General features: G+C 37.3%; 1 long non-coding RNA gene across 2 annotated transcripts in view; it reads right to left on the bottom strand.

The window, feature by feature from the left end:
• Nucleotides 1-5,706, bottom strand: part of LOC130455934 (uncharacterized) — a 69,072-nt gene extending 63,366 nt beyond the window's left edge. For both annotated transcript variants that reach the window (XR_008914221.1, XR_008914222.1), the window contains exon 1: nucleotides 4,445-5,706. This is a non-coding gene — a long non-coding RNA (uncharacterized LOC130455934). The remainder of the gene's footprint in view (nucleotides 1-4,444) is intronic.
• Nucleotides 5,707-18,241: the final 12,535 nt, after the last annotated feature.

The raw sequence follows: 18,241 nt of genomic DNA, 5'->3' as shown, positions 1-18,241 counted from the left end.
ACTGAAAATTCAGGCAGTGTGACTAGCGCTGGCATGGCCCTCAACTACGATCTGCTTCAGTGTCCTAAACTGTAAAATGGGGATAATAGTAGCACCTGCCTCCCAGGGTTGTTGTGAGGATCAAACGAGATAATGTTTGTAAATAGGCTTTCTCTAGAAATTCATATTCCCTTCTCTTCTTCAATTGTTTTTTCATGGCTCAGCTACAAAGTCAGTTCCACTACATACATGTGTACCATTAAACTGTCCTCTGACATACTGAACCAACTGACTAGTGGAAAAAATTCATAGCTTGAAAAGAATCTTAGACATCATCTGGTTTAACTTTCTTATTTTATTTGATGTTATATATTAAATATATTATTTTAAAAATCAAACCCAATCAAATACAACAAGAATTTAAGAATCTATTAGCAAGGGGGATACCTAGGTGGCTCAGTGAATTGAGAGCCAGGTCTAAAGACAAAAGATCCTGGATTTCAATCTGGCCTCAGACAGAGCTATGAGGAGACCCTGGGCCAGTCACTTAACCCCAATTGCTTACATGTGATCATAGTTCTTCTAGAAGCGTATCCCTAATGTTATCTAAAAAGACGCTATGTTAGATCAGTTGGACAGGCTCCTGACCCTCATTACATTTCTTAGAAGTGTGCTGGAAAGCCATATTTGTTCCAACTTCTCAAATCCAAGCCTATTCCAGGCTTCTTCCTTGGAACCAATCAATATACAGCATTGATTCTATGATAGAAAGTAAGGATTTTTTTTTCAAAGGATCTATTAGCAAATCACTATGCCAGGTGTCAGGAATACAAAGCCAAAATGAAAAGCAGTCCCTGACTTCGAGAATGCCCATTTTATAGAGGAAATACATTACATGAATAAATATCTATGTAGATGTTCACCTGAGGAAGACAGAGAGAATATTGACAACCAGAGGAATCAGGGAATGCCCCTGACGGAAGGGATTAGTACAGGGAAGGAGGTACTTTACTCAATGATTGTTGAACTGACCAAATTCAAAAAGGCAAGCAAGGGTGAAGAGGGAGTGCCTGCCAGACGAGAAGAACACTTTGCGCTAAAGTCCAGAGGGAGAAAGCCAAATGCCAAGTTCAGGGAAAAGAAAATAAGCCAATTTCACTGGAGTGTAGAGTGTATGAAGAAGAATAAAGTGAAATGATTCTGGAAAGGGAGGCTGAAGCTAAATCAGGAAGGGTTTTAAAGGCCAAGTTGAGAAGTTTATATTTCATTCCAATTGGAAATCTAGTTCCTGAGACTGGAAATCAAATCTTATCATTTCTAGATCAGGGTTTCTCCCATTAAGACAGTTTTTCCCATTCGAAACTATACTATAGACCAATAAAAATAGGTCTCCTTTCTCAAAGACTTTGCCACCACCCCTAATAGCCTTAGCTTTGGGGCTTTTAGCTATGAGTCTGGACAAAGAGACATATGATATGGCAAGGTGAGGCCCAAGGTACAGCCACAAGACCTGGAAGGCCAAAGCATAGAAAACCAGGTTTATTTTCAAGTTTTGAGAAGTAGGAACTATTAGTAAAAATATTTGTGAACTGGTAAAAATTCTCTGTAGCTTAGGTATCAGGTATCATTGCACTATGCTTTGCTCCTTCCTTTCTTGTTTACTGATAATAAAAAATGTCATGTGAAATATGACTTGGGAAGATAGTATATAATGCCAGGGAATAGTAAGATAGTTCTTAAAGCAATTAATTTTTCTCAATTTTGGCATCAGATTTGAAAAGATATGGCACTGAGCTAGAAGGCATGTGATTTTCCTTTTATTCCCAAGCCCTCTAATAACTCAGCTCTAGCTACATGATGCCAAGATTGAAGAGAAAAACGGAAGAATTCCATCCCCTTCTTGGATTATTTCTAAAAAGGCAAGTGTTTGATATCACAAAAAAGTACACCATCACAAAGTGACTTTCAACTTTTTGTGGTTCAACCTTTCCATATTTCACAGAGGGCTAAGAATAAGAGTCTCTTTAAACCCTGTGGTTTGTTATTATTTGGATTATTAAATTCATATCACTAATTCCATTTTAGGTTAGATTTACATAGTGTCTTTCCTTTAGCTTTTAACCTCAAAAGAATTTTTAGTCAAACAAGGTATAGAAGAGATTACCAAAAAATCAAATAATTTCATTGTAGGTACCAGAACCACTTTTGCACAAATAAAATCAATTTAGATGGGATAAAAAGGAAAATTATTGATTGAGAGGAGTGGAATCTTTGTAACTAATCTCTCTGAGAAGGGTCTAATATCCAAGAGATAAAGGGAATTAACTCAAATCTGTAAAGCCAAATGCATGGTCAAAGGATATGAATAAACAGTTCTCAAAATAAGAATTGCAAACTACTTATGTTATGGAAGAGTATATCGAATCATTAATAATAAAATAAATACTAATCAAAGCATTTTAAGATTTTGCTTTATCACCAGCAAATTATCAAAGAAAACAAAAAATGAAATGCTAGAGAGGCTTAAGGAAACCTGGCCTACCAAAAACACTGTTGGTAGATAGTAAATTAATCTAACCTTTCTGGAAAGCAATGTGGAATTATGTTTTTAAAAGGTGACTGAAATGTTCACTCCCTCTGTCCTAGATATCTAACTGCTAAGCATATGTCCCAAAGAAATCAAAGTAGAAAAAAAAATCCTTTATACACCAAAACATTCATAGAAGAACTTTTGGGGGTGGCAAAGCCCTGGAAGGAAATAACTGAGGAATGGCTAAATAAGTTACAGTACAATAAATATTACTGCAATGGAAGATATATGAACTGACGTAGAATGAAGTAATCAGATCTAGGAAATCAATGTACACAATGTCCACAATAATGTAAACAGGAAGAACAATAAGAAGAAACTAAATGTGACTAAGGTTTGCTGAGAAGAGATGAAAAGATGAACCTCTCTGCTTTCTCCACAAAAATAGGAAACTGGTGGGGGCAGCTGGGCGGCTCAGTGGATTGAGAGCCAGGCCTAGAGATGGGAAATCCTAGGTTCAAATCTGGCCTTAGACACTTCCCAGCTGTGTGACCCTGGGCAAGTCACTTGTCCCCCATTGCCTAGCCCTTACCACTCTTCTGCCTTGGAGCCAATATACAGTATTGACTCCAAGATGGAAGGTAAGGGTTAAAAAAAGAAGGAAACTGGGCACAGAACAACAATTATATAGCATAGGACATGGTTGATTCATTGGTTAGTTTCACTGAATCGTTTTCCCTTCTGCCCCCCCCCCCCACCTTTTTTTGGTCTTTGTTAACAAAGGCTAGTTTATTGGATAGAAGAGGAGAGGAAGAATGTGTTAATTATATTACATGTAATTATATTTTTTACAATTTATACAATACAAATTAATTACACGTAATTAATGAAGGAATGAAAACCATTGCTAAGTATCAGTTGTTCAGGCATTTTTCATTTATTTCTGATTTTTTGTGACCCTCTCTGGCATTTTCTTGGCAAAGATACTAGCGTGGTTTGTCATTTTCTTCTCCAGCTCATTTTACAGATGAGAAAACTGAGGCATAACAGAGTTTGCCCAGAATCACACAGTTAGTAAGTATCTGTGGTCAAATATGTAAATAAGTCTTTCTGACTCCAGATCTGGCATTCTATCCATGGCACCAATTAGTTGCCCCACTATGTACTGTATAGTTTGCTATATGCAAAGGACACAAATATAAGCAAGGAAGACAGTTCCACCATTCAAGATACTTACATTTTAATAGGTAGTGATACTCCTCACAGAAAAGTGAGGATCAGAAAAAGGAGAAACTAGGAGGAAGGAAGGAATGTTCATGGCAACGTGGACTGGAGATAGACAGTGGCATTGTACCCCGGTTCTATGCCAGCTTCAATAAATCTCCCCTGTCAGAATCTAGGATCTGAGGTCAATTGTATAGGTTTTGTAATATGGAAATGCTTGGATAATGAGATTGATATTTTTAAAAGTATAAATAAAAATAACATGTTAAAGAATAAAACTGGAACCCTGATCAAAGACAAAGGAGACAGTAGATAAAGCACTAGTCTTTAGAGTCAGAAAAACTTGAGTCCATATCCTGCCTTATTAGCTATGTAACCTTGAGCAATTAACTCTTCTAAGCCTCAGTTTCTCCATTTGTAAAGTGAATGAGGTGGCATTCTAGAGGATCCCTTCTAGCTTAAAATCCTATGAAATGATCCTATGAAATACAAAATACGGGAGGAAAAGAAAAGTAAAGACTTTGAAACTGAAAGACAGAAAGTAGAATGAGATCATAGTTTCACCAGTAACAAAAAACAAAAGTTAACACCAATGAACAAATGCAATCATTTGCATATTTTGCTTTTAAAGACCTAAGAATGGACTCAAGGAAGGTTCTGGGTAAATTTGCACTAAATCTGTCTTATTGTGCCCTGTTTTCAGTTACCCACCTTGAAAACCACATCCAGGTTTTAGGGAAATAACGGGATAAGCAAAGGAAGAGAAGCTCTACCTTCTGAAGAAGGGACTTCAAAGTTAAATATGTTTCGTCTGGAAATAAAGAAAGGGAGGTGATTTCATTACAATGTTTGGATACCTGCAGTAGACATACCAGCCTGAAGGATGTGACCTGTCCCATTCACTCAGTGGGAATAAGAAACTGCAGAAGGAAAGGGTTACGCTAGAAAGATTTCCTCTCAAAGATAATTAAATGTTTATTCCAGTTTTAGTCTGAATGACAGTGGTATGGTCCCCCCTCTCTCCATCTGTATTCTGGGGAGAATAATGCTTGCCACATCGCTTTAATGGGTATAACATCTGCTAAGTGCTTTGAGTTCTTCAGATGAAAGATGCCATGTCACTGCAAAGAATTATTATTGTTATTTTAGTCTTCTGACTTCCATCTTCGTATGGATTTCCTAGTGGCACTAAGGGGACCCCTGCAGCTAATAAAACACTCTGTACTATGTAATGCCAGAGAGGTTTAGATTTTTTCATGTGATTCTGGTTATATCAAGAAAATGAGCCATCTAAATCCAGTTTTGTCAATCCCCTAAGACATTAAAATAGCCAAAGCTCCCCTCCTTACTGTTTGGAGGGTTTCAACATTTTCTAGATGGTGCTAGCAATAACAACTCACTTTCCAGGAAGTATGCCTCGTTTATATCAATTACAAATTTTGTCCTGTCCTTCCATCTACATGCAGTTCTTCTGCGTTACCATCCATTGCTGGAGTCATAAAAGTTATTTCAAGTCCTTTGAATTTTTTTTTTTACTGGAAATCACACTAGCTATATAATTAGAATATGTACTGTGGTCAGTGATCAACACTATAGACCTGTAAACCCAATAACTGGTATGATGTCTGCACCCCTTAAATAAAACCCTTAACTTTCCCAAAGATCAATTTGAATTACCAAGTCATCGTGGACTTTTAATGAGTTGTATTGACCTATTCCCCCAGGGCAGCTTCCAAATATAGTCACTGTAGAGGATCTTTGGTAGAATCAGGGAGAATCCCTGGACGTCTCATAATTGCTATTCTCCTCCTCCTCCTTTAAGTCTGAGCCATCTTCCTAAAAACGCCAAAGGACACATCCAATAGGGAAGACTTCTGGCTACCCACAGAGCTATAGCTGTGTCATTCAAAGCATACAGAAAGATTGCCTGATTCATCATTCTACTCAGAGACAATAAGATCGATGGCAACCAACAGCAATAATGACACTCCACATGAAGATTTTCCATGACTTTATGTTCTTTGTAAATTTTTTCCCCATCCTACATCAGCTCAAATTCTTTTCCTAGACTTGTCATGTTCTGACTTAATTCCAAAAATTCTTCTGGAATTTCTGTGAAAATACCACATGGGTTTGTTGGTGTTGATATCTAAAAACTCACTAAGAGTTTTGGTGAGGAGACAAAAGGAAAGGAGAGGGGGACAAAAAAAGAAAGCTTGCTCATTCGGAATGTAACTTGAATATCCACATATTTTATAGTTCTCTGTAAAATGGGATAACGAGAAAGTGAACTTATAGTAGATATGTCATCAAAGGGGCATGAATTAGTTGTTGATTTTCATATAATCTTTATGACTCAGAAAGAAGAAATGCATTCGTTCTCTAATTTTTCAAACACTAAGTGAGGCCCAGTCAGGATCAATCTGGTGTATATCACCTTGTAATCAGGGGGAAAAATGAAAAGTGAACAATACAAATCAATCATTCTTGTGGGGTTTATATGTATTTTGTATGTAGTTTTCTTTTGATTCAGATTGATGATTTCCCCTTGGTGGAATCTCCCTATCCTCTTACAAAAAATCTTGCCACTAATGCAAATTAGAAACTCTGAGTTTCTGAGTCTAAGACTTCCAGTCCTAGAGACTTGCCTGTGGATGCTCAGAAGTTAAATGGTTTGCCCATTTTCAAATGCTGAATGTATGTCAGGGTCAGGATTCAAACTAAGATCTTCTTGATTCTAAACTACGTCCACTCTCCACTGTGCCATATTACTTCTCATTTCCCAAATGCCTATTCAATAGGAGGCATTGTAGAATACTTTTGATCATAGGTACATAGATCTAGAGATGGAAGGGACTTCAGAGGTCATCTAGTGAAAATGCCTTATTTTACAAATGAAAAAACTGAGTCGCAATAAGATTTGGTGACTTGCCCATTTTCACACAGGTAGTAAATGCAAAGAGGATTTGAAACCAGATCCTTTCACTCCAGCCCTCTTTCCACTCCTGTCTTCTGCAGCTTATTATCTCTACCATAGTGTCAAAGAGGTCACATTGATTATCTTTTTTGGTGAATTAAAAATGATCTTCATCACCAAAAGGTCCTGCCTACACAATCAAAAAGCTAAATAAAAGCGCATGACCTAATCTAGCAGCTACAGCAATAGGTCAGTCTTCTCCTTTTACAAGAAAACTCATTTAATCCATTCATGTTGCAAAGACTATGTCATGGGGTAGGGTAGCATTGAATATTAAAAGATGCCAATAGGAAATGGGCACAAAAAGACACAGATAAAAGATGAGAGAATTAGAATTCTTTGAATCTGATAAAAATCTCTATTGTGTCCTTAGAGAACAGATAATATTTATTAAAGACACATGTGTAATTCTTCCTGCAGACAGAAAATGAAAGAAAATATTTCCCCTTATTTATTGATAGCAATCTCCAAAATGAGAATAATTATAGACATACATTTAACTGCTTGTATTCTCAATACTCATTATAGTCCAGCTCTAAAAATCAGGAATAAGAGGAAAAAACAGTTAGAACAGTCTGAATGGAGACATCAAAGAAAAAAATTATCAGTTGTATTATTCAAACAGGATAATCTCAGTCATCATCTATATTACAATTTGTGTTGTAAATCAATCTATTTTAATTTGTGTATTCATGTGTAACATCTGGAATGACATTTTAGCCAGGATCTTCATCTTGGCACATACAATTAAACTACATAAATAAAAACAGTAAGAGAAATTAGAAGAAATGGTATAAAATTAGCAACTAGGTCAAAAGGTAATTTGAAAGCATCCCAAAAATCCAAATAGATTTCTGCCATTTGGATTACAGAAATATCTCTAGCAAATGAAATAGATGCCAATAGATTTGGGAAATGACTAAATAATGGTGGTGCATGAATGTAATACAATATTTTTGTGATTCAGTTGCTCCAGTCCTGTCTGACTCTCCATGACCCCATTTGGGATTTTCTTAGCAAAGGTACTGAAGTGGTTTGTCATTGCCTACTCTAGTTCATTTTAAAGATGAGGAACTGAGGCAAACAGAGTTGAGTGACTTTCCCAGGATCATACAACTTCAGTGTCCAAAGATGGATTTGAACTCAGGTCTTCCTGAATCCAGTCCCAGAGCTCTATCCTCTGTGTCACCTAACTGTCCACTGACATGACAATGAATTATAAAAAAATTATAAATATGAAAAATTTAGAAAAGCTAGGAAAACTTATATGAACTGAAGCAAAGTGAAATGAGTAGAGACAGAAAGATAATATACTTGGTGACTTACATGGAAATAGAAAAAACAACCAAAAACCTGAATATTGTGTAATTATAATGACCAAGTTAGAGTTTGAAGTAGAAATGGATAAACGTACCTCCCTCTCTTCATTGCAAAAGTAGGGAACCATGGATTTCAAATTTTACATATATTATCAGAGTTGGTTCAATTGTCATTTGTTTAATTTTAAAAAAAATCTCAGTGATAAGGAGTGGCTTTCTGGGCAGGAGCGAGGAGTAATATATTTGAAAATAAAGAAAATATAAATAAACTTCATATTTGATATATTTGTAGTTTATTAAAACAAAAAAGAAATGTGTCCTATACTGATCACCTTTCTATATCCAGTGCTACCATTCTAGTTTTGTATATTATTACATTTAGCCTGAATGACTGTAATCATCCTTTATTCGGGTTCCTTATACTTCTAGTCTCTCCCCAGTCCAGTATTGCTTCTAAGACAAAAAATAAGAGTTTAAATAAATAAATAAACACATTAAGCCTAGGAATCTGCTCAGTTCTAAGGCTATCACATTTACTTTCTTTTGTTTACCAAGTCCTCTAAACTTTCTAAGCCTTTTGGGTACCTGGAAAAATAATCATTGCACTTGCCCCCTACAATTATGCCTAAGGATGTTAGAAAAATATGTTCAATAATCAGACCAGTTAGAGTATCCTGTGCCACAGTACAGAGTAATCAAGACTTAAAGTGCTCAATTACTCTAGTCCAAAGTGACTCAAGCTTAATACTAAGTGCCTAAAAACCCAGGTGGAACAATCCTTAGTGCTAAACTTGGAGTCAGGAAGACAAATCCAGCCTCAGAAACCTACTAGCTGTGCCAACCTGGTCAAGGCACTTAATCTAGGTTTCCTCATCTGTAAAGTGGGGATAATAATTGCATCTGTCTCCCTAAGTTGGTGTGAGTATCAAATGATATATGTGTAAAGAGCTTTGCAAACTTTAAAGTACTGCATAAATATTAGCTACTATTATTATTCAAAGATGCCTGAGAAATTAGATTGATTCCCATTAGCTAACCTAGATTTCAGGTCCACAAAGGATGGATCTAAGGATTAGGTTTTTGCCAATAACCCCAGGATAAGCTAAAACCCCCAAGAGCAGTTCCAGGCTGACTTCTAATTCGTTTTCTGGACATGGGATAGCAAAGAAGGAGAGATACATACTGCCTTAGAAAACCACAAGTTAACATTATCTATGTTCTATTGAATTTTTATTTTATCAACCATGTCCCACATATTTTAATCTGGTTGCTCTGAACTGGCCCATTGGCCTCAGATTTGATACTTCTGCTCTGAGAGCAGTAAAGACACCTGGGTCCTTTTTCTTAGGAGGGGACCCAAAAGCAAACAAACACGACAGCAATGGATCTGTATCCCACCTTCCATTCCCCCCCAATCCATGCTCACCACAACACCATTTCTTGCCAATTCACTCACTGATTTTTTCCCAACATTCTCTCTCACCAGCAGATAGAAGCGAATTTGATCCATTAGCCATGCAGGAAGCTTTCCCCATGATCGCAGTTCCTTAAATAGCTACATGGCAGAGCCAGGGCCATCAGCTGCCACTTGATTCAGCTATTTCCTCCAGCCCTGGCATCAGAAGGAACATCTCAAGGACATCTCACCTACAGGGCAGGAGTCACTGTCAACACTCACTTGCACCTCTGCTCTCTGCAGTCTCCTTCTCTCTCTCCTTTGCTGACAACTAAAATCCATCCCATCTCACAGGAGCCAAGAACAGACATCATTCCCTTCCCCGATTTCATTCGAAAGGTAGTTTCCTTCCTTCAAGACACTGAAACCAATAATAAAGCCCCTAAAAAATCCTGGAAAGGGCAAGTGAAATTTTTGTATTCATCTAAAGCAGTCTAACAAGTCACTTTTAGCTCACCTTTATGCTGGAGTTATGCCTTCTGATAGTACATTGCCCTGAAATAGGAATCCGTGCATAGTCAATTAGAACTGGAAAGGACTTCAGAGATCCTCTACCTAAAATACTCTCATTTTGCAAATGGGGGAATTGAGATCAAGAAAGTTGGAACAATTCACCCAGGGTCACAGAGGAAGTCATTAAGAAGTTGACATGAAATTGAGCATTCCTCCTACTGCCGCCATTTTAATATGAAGAAGTGGTGATTCACTTGGACATTAATTAGAATGGGTAGTAATGAATAATTATTTCCTCCCCTTCCCTCCTCCCTGTTCTGCCCACACTCAGTCAGCAGAGAGGCCAGCAGTTGGATCAGGATCTTGGCATTATTTTCAGACAAGAAGTTGAATTTCCAAAGTGAGTCTTGAGGCAGGATTCTTTCTAAGTCAAAAAATGTGTTTATTTCTGTAAACTCAGCAGACTTATCTCAACAGAACTGGAAGAAATTCTTTCAAATGAAAGTCCAAAATTATATTATTAATAACAAGAGAAGTTTTGTTTAGTGGATAGACAGCTGGTTTTGAAATCAAGAAGATGTCCTGATTTGGACAGATACTAACTGTGTGACAGCAGATGAGTCAATTTACTTCTTAATGCCCTAGACTAATCGCTAAGGCTAGATGACTTGGCAATAAGTATCCATAGGAGGTATTTCCCCACCATCAGTTCCCTATTTAAAAACATAAATTTAGGACAAAAAATCAAGACTTCAGCATCAACATGAAAAGGCATCTGGGTGTGTCAGTCAGGTTGGCATATACAAATACAAAAATACAAAATAAGGACTCACACAGGAGTAAAACAAACCAACCAACCAAAAAAAAAAGAACTCAGCTAGTAGAGGTGAGACCTGGGTGCTAGCCTTAGCCACTTTCCAGTAATTGATTCATGACCTTGATGATCTCTTTTCTTCTTAATGTTATGAGAATGGAATAGAATATAGGATTTATAAGGTCCTTTCCAGCTTGGATATTATGTAGAATATGTCATTATACAACTACTTAACCATTTTCCCAGAGAGAGTTTATCTTTGTTTCTCAACGAAGGGCAAGAAAGTGCATCTTTTTATAACCTATAAATGTTCTCAGAGTAACAGACACTTTTTAAAAGATGACTTGTAAAATGCACCATAAACCATGGTAGAAATAGATTGGCGGTCCTCGTTATTCCAAGCTTTTTCAATAGAGTGTCAATGTAATTACTTTCAGTTATTCTATCTGTAAAATGGACATAATAATACTTCACAAGGGATAGATGTGTCCCATCTACTGACTGTGTGACCTTGGATAAATCCCTTCACATCTAAGTACTCTAAGCAGTTCTCTAATGTGAATGGATAGGTGTTCCAGGAATTGCCTATATGGATAAAGTCACAGATACAGATATCTGTATCCCCCTAGAGTAGTAGTTCTTAACATTTTTTTGATTCATGGGCCCCTTTAGTTACCTGGCCAAACCTATAAACTCAATGCTTTTAGAAGCAGAAAATAGAATACAGAGTATTACAAAGGAAACCAATTATAATGAAATAAAGATATCATTTCTTTCATCCACATTCACAGATCTCCTAAATTCTATCTACAAGCCCCGTAGGAGAGGGAGGTCTGTGGATCCCCACTTAAGAATTCTCACTTATCAATTAGAGAAAGTTAAACGAGTTGTGGCATATGAGTGTGAAGGAATACAATGATGAAAAGGTTAATTTTTTTTAAAAACACAGAAAGATCTACATGAAATTATGAAGAATAAAATGAGCAAACCAAGAGAACGTTATAGACAGCAACAAATATATTGTTTGAAAAATGGCTCATGTATGTGTGCCTCCAGAGAAAGAGCTGATAAGCAAAAATAAGCAAGACATAGTTTTATCTATACATATATCTTTTGGTCAAATGATCCCTTCTCTAGTATGGGGAAGAGGTGAGGGAACAACGACGGCATTACCAGGATACTTTAATGTAAAAAATATCTCAATAAATTTAATTTTTTTAAAGAGCCCTTCCTTGCCCCAACAGTTGGATGAAATGACCCAAGGACACAGCCAGAATGTCTATAACCCAATAACATCAAAAACTCATTTGACTGATATTATTTGTTGATTTTCAGATTGAAAAAAAAAATCTTTACATTGGACGGGACCTCCAAAGCCATCTAATCTAACTTCTTCCTGACCAAGAATTCTCACTCCAACTTCTGCAACAACTGGTGGTCAAGCCTCTGTTTATAGACCTCTGGTGAAAAGCAATCCTTTACCTCCCAAGAAATCCATTAGCTTTTATGAGACTGTTATCATTAGGAAGATTTTTATCTAACACCAAGCCAAATTAGCCTCCCTGCAATCTTTGCCTATTGCCCTGAGATCTATTCTCTGGGGCCAAGCAGAAAAAGCCAATCAACAAGCAATTATGAAGTATTTATGTTATGTCAGGCACCTTGCTAAGGAAGGAAGAGGGAGTGGGGAGGAATGTGAGGGAAAGTTCAAAGACAAAAATAGAAAAATTCTTGCCCTCGTGGAATTTACCGTCTATTAAGAAAGAGACATTAAAAAATGGGTTGAAGGGAATAAAAAAAAAAAGAAAAGAGACTTATTCTGGGGGTCAAGTAGGTGGCTCAATGAATAAAGAGCCAGTTCTGGAGTTGGGAGGTCCTGGGTTTGAATCTGTCCTCAGACATTCCCTAGCTGTGTGATCCTGGACAAGTCACTTATCCCCACATTGCCAAGCCCTTATCATTCTTCTGCCTTGAAACCAATACACAGCACTGATTCTAAGATGGAAGATAAGGGTTTTGTTGTTGTTGTTGTTGTTGTTGTTGTTGTTTTTTAAAGAAGTAGGTTGGTACATAGAGCCCTGAACCTGGAGTCTAGAAAGTCCAGGGTTTGAATCCCATCTCAGGCACTTCCCAGCTACGTGACCCTAGGCAAGTCACAAATAATACACAGAATTAATACATAGTAGTTTTAGGTCAAGGCTTTCGTTTCTTCTATTTTAATAGTGATTGTGACACTCTGTGATAATGGTAATAGAATTTTACATTTTTCAATATCATAAAAGGATTTGATTTCCATTTAAAATATCTTTCTGAAATTATATACCTCAGTCTTATATTTTTAGAAATTAATTTAGTTTAATTGCTTTGTTTTGTAAAGATGGAAGCTGAGGCTAGGAGAGGTTAAGTTATTTTCCCATGACCACACTGCTAGTTTTAGTGGTAAAGCTGAGAATTAATGCTAGGTCTCCTGACTCCAGTATCCTATATTAAATAAAAATTAAATCCTATATATAAAAAAAGAAAACTTTGACCAAGCTTTCTATATCTATATATCTATATTCTAGAGAAATCAACAAAAGAGGAAAAGATCTTCATGTATAAAAATAATTTTAGTAATTCTTTTCTGTGATAGCAAAAATCACAACTAAGGAAATGCCCATTGAGGAATAACTGAACAAGTTGTGGTATATGAATGGATGAATGGAATATTATTGTATTGTAAGAAATGAGGGGAAAGCTGATTTCAGAGAGACATAGAAAGGCTTTTGTGAACTGATACAGAATGAAGTGAGCAGAACTAGAAGGACAATGTATTGCATCAATATTATAAGAAACAATTTTCAAAGACTTAAGAACTGTGATCAACTAACTGATTAACAGTGATTCAAGAGGACTGATAAAAACAATGCTATTTAGTTCTTAATAAATATATTCATATACAGAGCAAGAAATGCATTTTTCATTGTTACCAATGTGGGAATGTTTTTGTTAATGGTGCTTACCATACAAGGGTCCTTCCTACCTCCTTCCCTTCTTCTTTCCTTCCTTCCTTCCCTCCTTCCCTTTCTCCTTCCTTCCTTCTCTTCTTCCTTCCCTCCCTCCTTCCCTCCCTCCCTCTCTCCCCCATACCTTCCTTCCTTCCTTCCTTCCTTCCTTCCTTCCTTCCTTCCTTCCTTCCTTCCTCCTCCCTCCCTCTTTCCCTCCTTCTCTTCCTTCCTCCCTCCCTTTTTTCTTCCCTCTCTCCTCTCTCTGCCTCCCCTTCCTCCCATCACACTTCCCTTCATCCCTCCCTCTCTTTCCCCTTCTCTTCTGGAGGCGGAATTAATTGAAGAAAAAATAATAATAAAATGTAAAAATACCACTAAAACAATAAAACCATCAAGATGGATAAGGATTTAGAAAAGACAAATCAAATTAGGCAATTGAGATCATTGATTACTCTGGAGAGAGTACCTGTGTTAAAAAAAACTTCAGTGTACAAATTTAAGATCAAATCACATAAACTATGGTAGGAAAGTATTTATCAGAAAATTATTTGGGAACTTTAGTAGATTGAAAGTGTAATATATGTTATCAGTAGAACATTGTATTCAAGAAAGCCAATATGATCTTATAGAAATATAGCTTCTAGGAACCATAAGGTGAATATTCAGATTATATTATATTTTATATTATAAATATGGTTGCCATATTTTAGGAAGTACTTAATAATCTGAAGAGAGGACAAGAGAGGGCAGCCAGAATGGTTAAGAACCTTAGGTCTATCCTCTATGAAAACTGACTGAAGAAACTGAGGATATTTAACTTGGAAAACACTTGAGAGTCACGTGGATAGTTCTCTTAAAGCAGTTGAAAGGTTTTCTTATAGGAAATGGCTTTATTGTTTTCTATTTGGTCCCATATGGCATAACTCTCTACTTAACATTTCTTGAATATATAAAAACATTTGATTCAGTAGAGTAAAATATCTTAAAGGTTATTCAACAAGTTATATCTCATGCATATGTCAAAATTATACAGGATTCTTTGTATAAGGAATATGATGGTGACAACTTTGTGCAGTGACTCTTTGATCATTCATATCAATTGAGACACAGAGCCAGGAATACATGAAAGGCTTGCCACTATCATGGAGGAAAATCCAGGTCTAGGAGAATTTCTGTATATAGTACATGTTCAAGTTCTCAAAGCCTCAGACTGTTATTACAGAGCTTCCTAAGTGAGATTTAAAATCATTCAGAAGAGTTTGAACTGACTATCAATCTAGGAAAAAAAAGGTGAATGAAAAATGCTCAGTCTCTTGTAAATTTAATACATAACATAAACCGATTTACATCTATGTATGTGTCTGTATATAATATACATATACAAACACATATCTTGCACATATACTGCAGATATACACTGAGCTGTTATGGAGGTATGGAAGGCTTGTCGTGCCCTCCTAGGGCAGCTCTCCAGCCTCTGACCCTCACCTGACACCCAGCTCTCACTTGTGGCTCCCAGTAGCTGCTAGCATGCGGCAGCGGCCACACCCCGGGCAATGGCTTCAACAGGCCGGCTAAACCTTGTGAGGGTAGCCATCGGGTCGTTGTGGACCCCTGGTGAACCAGGGCTTTGCTCACCCAGCATGTGAAGACTGCTTCGGCGGAACAGGCGGAAGAAACCAACAAGAAGGTTCAACGGCTGAGAGGGCGACGCAGCAAAGCACTGTGAAGTGCTTAGGGCGTGTTGGAGCACAAAGGACAACAAGACCATCCAATGCAGCTGAGGAAGTTTCCAGGTGTAACAACTTTTCATGCCACTGGACCCAGGCTTCCAATGCCGAGAGAGTGGGACTGTCTCTGTGCATCGACTTTTCCACTTAAATCTCCTTCACCACAGGTGTCTTTGTGTACCCTCATCTATCCTAGATGAAAGTGCACAAAGACAATCATCATCCTTGGTTACCGAGAGACTACGACTACACTAGAGCTGAGAGGGCCAGAAAAGTCTTCATGTGGCCGTGTGCTTAGCAGCCCTTCAAACACTTTAAGAAAGCTAACATGTATCCTCTAAGTCATCTCTTTACCAGCCTAAACATTCCTGGTTCCTCCAAGAGCCCTTCAGCATCCTAGTCAACCCTTCTCTAGAGAGTCTCCATATTGTCAAAGTCCTTCTTTATTTTTAATTTTCATTTATTTTTTTTAAATATTTGTCCACGTTTCCATGATTCATTTTGTTGCCCTCCCCTCTTACCTCCCCCCTCCCAGAACCGACAAGCATTTCCACTGGGTTGTACAAATGTTATCATCAAAGTCCTTCTTAAAATCGAGTAACCAGAGTTGAATATAACACTCCAGATGGGTTCTGACAGTGGCACTATCACCTCCCTCCTCATTGACATGATGCCTCACTGACTGTACTCCAAGCTTATGTATTAGCTTCTTTTTGACCACCGTAGCAAACTGCTGATTCGTTTTGAGCTTGCAGTCCACTAAAAACCCCCAGTTCTTTTTCAGGCAAATCATGCTTCCTCCACCTTGTGGGAGGCCAAGTATATCTAGCATTCTTTCCTATTCAATTCCATCTTATTGGATCCAGACCCTAGTTGTAGACTATTAAAATCTTTTCCTATCCAAACCCTTGACTTCTACCAGCTCTACATCTTCCTCTGGGCTCTACATCATCAAACAACTGGATAAGCCTAGCACCTATGCCTTATCCAAGTCATTGATGAAAATGTAAATAGCACCTGGCCAAGGACATCTTCCAGGTGAGCTCTACTAAAGATCTTGTTCCAAGTTAAGAACAAAGCACTGAGGATGATTTTTTTTTTTATCTAGCCATTCAACAAGTTCTAAACATAGTAGATTAAACAGTTGGTTTGCCAAGTTTCTCCATCTTATCTAAAAGAGTGTGGTGTGAGGGACTTTGTCAAATGCTTAGATAAGATATAGTTATGGCATTGATACACCAGCATGTAGCACCCATTTAAAAATTCAATTAATCAATGAGCAAAGCACTTGTGAAGCACTTACTATGTTCAAAGTGTAGTGCTAGGAGCTGTGGATACCAATAGATCATGCAAAAAAAAGGAATTTAGGGTTTCGTGAACATGAAAAAGAAATACTTGTGGGTGATGAGAAAATAAAATATATGACCTTCTCCATATAAAGCCACGTCAGAGTGAACAAGGAGGCCATAGCAAAGGAGCAAATTAAAGAACTAAGAAGTTCAGTACCTATTTTTTCTTGGTTGGTGAGAACCATGTGCTGATAACATCAGCTTGCCATTTCCTCCATCTTTTGAAGGGTGAAATAATCATAAAACAAATAGAATATAAGCACCTTGAGGGCAAGGACTGGCTTTTGCCTTTCTTTATATTGCTTGCACTAAGCACAAAGCCAGGCATCTAGTAGATACAATAGATATTCATTGACTAACTAAAGTATATGTTATCTGCCTGATAGAATGTAAATTCATTGAGGACAGGAACTATTTTGTTTTTGTCTTTATATCTCCTGTGCCTGGCACAGAATAAAGGCTTAAAAAGCACTTACTGACTGATAACTGATTTGAATAAGTTATCCCCTTTTAGAATCCTAACCCAGCAATGCTACCAGGTCTCAATGATAGCTATTCCCTCCTTGCTTTAGCATCTCCAGTTTACTTCCATTGTTATCCACACATTGTGCCTTTGTGTATTTAAGGCATTTAAGGTCATGGATTTTGTTGGATTGACGAATAAATGAATGATAGAAAACTTACTAGATACCAGGCATTGTACTTTACCCTGAGAATGCAAATACAAGGAAGCAGTTCAGTCCCTGCCCTCAAGAACTTACATTCTTTTGGAGAAAAGACAAAATCCCTCATTTCAGACAAGATAAAGCAAAAGTTGACTTACCAAAACTGTAGATGGTTCCAGCTGCAGAGTCCAAGGTTCCAGTGGGAAAGAGATAAGGAGATTGAGAGACAGTGTTTACTGGAACATTCCCATGGGGCAATGATAGTAACCATATGGGCCATTACATACAGGACACAAAGGGGTAACATATTACTTCTGGCCACAGTACAAGTAGCATCTTATTTCTGGCTCCTGTTTTAGATTTTGTCTTCTGTGATTTATTGGGCATTCCTTTGGTACCTAGCTGGGTAGGATTATGTAGACATTTTTCTCCATTCCTGTTTTTCATCTTAAAATCTGTGTTAGATTTGCAGAACTTCAGGCAAATTTATATTTTACAAGCACTTGCTAGGTATTCACACCCTTATCATCTTTCATTTGTAAAACTCCAGTAGCTTCCTAGTTGATGTCCTTATTTCTAGGCTTTCTCTTCTTCATCCCATCCTCTACAATAAACTCAGAAGGGGTGAATGACTTGAATATAAAGAAGGAAACTATAAGTAAATCAGGTGAACAAAGAATAGTATACTTGTCAGAACTTTGGGAAAGGAAAGATTTTAAGACCAAGCAAGAGTTAGAAAAAATTACAAAATATAAAAT

This window comes from Monodelphis domestica, chromosome 8 (assembly GCF_027887165.1).
Source record: "Monodelphis domestica isolate mMonDom1 chromosome 8, mMonDom1.pri, whole genome shotgun sequence".
In the NCBI taxonomy this organism is placed as follows: Eukaryota; Metazoa; Chordata; class Mammalia; order Didelphimorphia; family Didelphidae; genus Monodelphis; species Monodelphis domestica.
Note: the sequence above shows the minus strand (reverse complement) of the source record. Positions and strands in the feature narration are given on the sequence as shown.